The sequence below is a fragment of the Motacilla alba genome, chromosome Z (assembly GCF_015832195.1).
Source record: "Motacilla alba alba isolate MOTALB_02 chromosome Z, Motacilla_alba_V1.0_pri, whole genome shotgun sequence".
NCBI classification, from domain to species: Eukaryota; Metazoa; Chordata; class Aves; order Passeriformes; family Motacillidae; genus Motacilla; species Motacilla alba.
The window spans coordinates 75491988-75495517 of record NC_052046.1 but is presented as its reverse complement, the minus strand read 5'-3'; positions in this window follow the sequence as shown (position 1 = coordinate 75495517).

Genomic DNA, 3530 nt, shown 5'->3' with positions numbered 1-3530 from the left:
GGTTCTGAAGTGTAGGAGGGTGCCCCCTGTTGAAAGAGTGACAGAACTATCCTTTGTCCCCCAAAAAAGGAAAGAAGCCCAGAATTTTCTCTCCTCGATTATGTGAAAAGCCACCTCATAGGACCTTGACCTCAGATTTAAGGACAGCTAATTGGACACAAGCCAAAAAGTCCCACCTGGGCAATTTAGCAGAAAGAGAAGAGAACAAAGAAGCTAATCACTTTTGTGAGGTGTTTTACCAGGAGCAAGATCTGTTGCACCTGGCTCGTTTTTTTTCTGTTTGTTATTTTGCCTTTTATTAAACAATTTTGTATCCAACAGTGCAGCAGAAGCCATCCTGCTTATTTTTACCCCTTCAAGGGTAGCTGAGCTATCTTGGGTGTATTATATTACTTTTGAGAGCTTATTAGACCTGGCTCGAAAAAGTAAGTATAATACTGAAGAGGTTTATTCTACGAAGGATCCAGGGACAAAAGACCACGAGCCCTAGTGTGCAGGGACTTTTATATGGGGGAGAATCCAGGGGATGGTACAAATTTTCAAATGACAGGGAAAGTATTGGGAAGGAGCAGCAGGCAAGGTTCATAACACTCAAGCCAATAGGGTAACACAGGGGGAGGGGAACAGTTTAAACAAACCAGTAGGGCTTCAAATATTAGGTGATTTCCAATGGAATTTCCAGAGCTGGGCGCAGATACAAGGGGAGATTGACAGCTGAGTAGGAGGAGGGACAGGGAACATTCTACAACAAGGGGCAAGGCTTAGGGTAAGGTTGACAACTTGGTGGTAGGGTGCAATTCAGACTAAATCAACAATGCAGGGGGAAAGGAACAAACCATTGGGGATAAAAACACACCACAGCAATGGCTCAATTTTGCAGTGTAGCATGTCTAATTGAATTAACGTTGGTTAACAATCCTGTTAAAGCAAGCAAAGTAGCATTAGATTGGCGAGCTAACCAGCAGTGTAGTCTGTTTAACAATCCCAGTGGCTTTCTGGACACTATTTCTGGAACAAAGAAGGAGGTAGCCCAACACCACATTAGATGTGGCCTATAGCTGGCCTGTAGGCCTCAAAGTAGAAGTTATTTTAAAATTATAATGGAAATATGTAATCAGTTACATAATTACCTTACTTATTCGACCAGTAAGAGCAGGCCCAGGCCATTGAAGACTCGGGGTTCTATTGGCTGGTTAACCAGGAAGTAACTGGCTCAGCCAATGAGGATTAACCTCATTAACCTAAGGTATTAAGGATTAACTTAAGGTACATAAGGAAGCAAGATCTGAATAAAGTGAACTGTTGCTTCATGAACTCAGTGTGTCTTGTCATTGGTCTGTCTCCGAAACTGTGGCAAAGAATGGGGAACTTGGGTCTCCATCTCCACCGAGATGTAACTGCTTCTTCCGCTGGACACTTACTGCTGACACTCTTTGGCCCTTGTCTGGTGGACGGTTGAGGTGTTTGGGGACATATAATTTCACACACCTTTGTGGGATCTGTCACAGTCTCAGAGGTGTGTATTTGCAGGCATATCCACATCCCCACATTACCAGTTTATATGGCCCCTCAATCTTTCTACTTTCAGAGTGCCAAACTAGCACAGGCGAATATTCTTGGAGCCGGTGATTGCTGTGGGGGTAGAAATGTCTGACCACTGGGGGGTTCCTGTTCTCAAATGAGTGGTTCAAGAAGCTGATGGTGAAGAGGGCTTTGCACAATCTCCCCTGTAGTGTTAGCCCTCTGCTGCTTTCCCATTAGTGCAACAGGGCCCTTTTGAGCATTAGGTGGGTTCGTTCAACCACAGCTTGACCAGTAGGGGAATGGGGGATGGCGTAGTTGTGTTCCACTCTCCATCCTCACACAAATTCGCTGAGGGCCTTGGAAATAGTAGGCTGGGCCATTGTCTGTTTTAATGTCTTTTGGGACTCCTAGCACTGAAAAGGCCCATAACAGGCGTTGGATGACATGCTCAGCCTTTTCCCCCCTGTGGGCAGAGGCATAGATTGTGCCAGAAAAGGTATTGATGGAGACATGTACTTACTTGTGACGGCCAAATTCAGTGATATGGGTGACATCTGTTTGCCACACTTCATAGCTCCCCAGCCTACAAGGGTTGACCCCAGCACCCAGTGATGGCATAGCTGTGCTCTGGCAGTGATGACATGTGGCCAGGATGGCTCTAGCCTGGTCACTCCTCAGTTTGAACTGCTTGACCAAGCCAGGCAACTGCTGGTGGAACATTGGCTCAGCTGGGCTTGTTGGAAGGTGTCAGGAAGCCTTGATAGCTTGAGTGAGGCGGCTGCCAGAGAATTGGCTCCCTGATTCCCCTCAGTAATTGGGCCAGGCAGATTGATGTGTGACCTCACATGCATAACAAAGTATGGGTGCTCTTCCTGGGAGACAGCATGGATCAGTTTCGACAGCAGTGAGAAAAGTACTTTGTTTGAAGTCTTGAGCACTGCATTCTAAACTCTGGATACCAACTCTGCAACATAGGCCAAATCTGTAACAAAATTGAATGGCTCCAAAAGCCTTTTGAAGGCCCTAACTGCTGCAGCCAACTCAGCAATTTGAGGGGAACCCTCAACATATTCTACATCTGTCTCCCACTGCTGAGTTTAGGGGTCCTTCCAGGTCATGACTGACCTGCGGGAAGCCCCGGACACATTAGTAAAGACCATTAGAGCCTTGAGTAGTGTTCGCCTTCTTTTGTTTTTTGGAAGCAATTGGAATTTTGATGCAAATAATTTGTGGCCAGGGGCATGGACGGAGATATGTCCACTGTAACCCTCCAGAGCGATATGCAGTGTTCTGTTCTCTCTCAGGAGAAAATGCTCAAACATTTCCTTTGTCAACCTCTCTGGGGACGTCTCACCTCCTAAAAGGTCAACAGGCAAATGTATGCACATAAAGTCAAAAGCAGCCAGTTCCTGAAGTCTTGTTATGGCTTTTCTGACCAGCTATGACATCGGCTTCTGTGGCCTTGTGGTGTTTTTAGAGCGATGGTGACTGAGGAAAACTCAATCCACTATCAGGAGAAGATCCCTCTGGTCCCGGTCCCATTGGAAGATCAGTCCTTGAAATTGTGACAATGTCTCCAACACAATAAATCTGCCAATTCAAGCTTATACCTGCATGGTTACCTCTGTTCTAATGCTTTCTCCACCTTTTGTAGTGTTACCTATGACTGTGTGGTCAGGGACATCAGAGAACTCAGCACCTCTTCCCCCTAGGGTCAGGGCTTTGGTGGTTGGTAGGGATGCCTTGCCAAGGCCTGAACCAGTTCAAACACCCAGACAGGAAGTGCAGGCTTAGGGCTTAGGGCTTAGGGCTTGGGCCTTAGGGCTAGGGCTAGGGTTTAGGCTTAGGGTAAGGCTTAGGCTAAGGCTTAGGTTTAGGCTTAGGCTTTAGGTTTAGGCTTACGCTTAGGCTTAGGCTTAGGCTTTAGGCTTAGAGTTAGGCTTAGGCTTAGGCTAAGGCTTAGGGTTAGGCTTAGGTTTAGGCTTAGGCTTAGGCGTTAGGCTCAG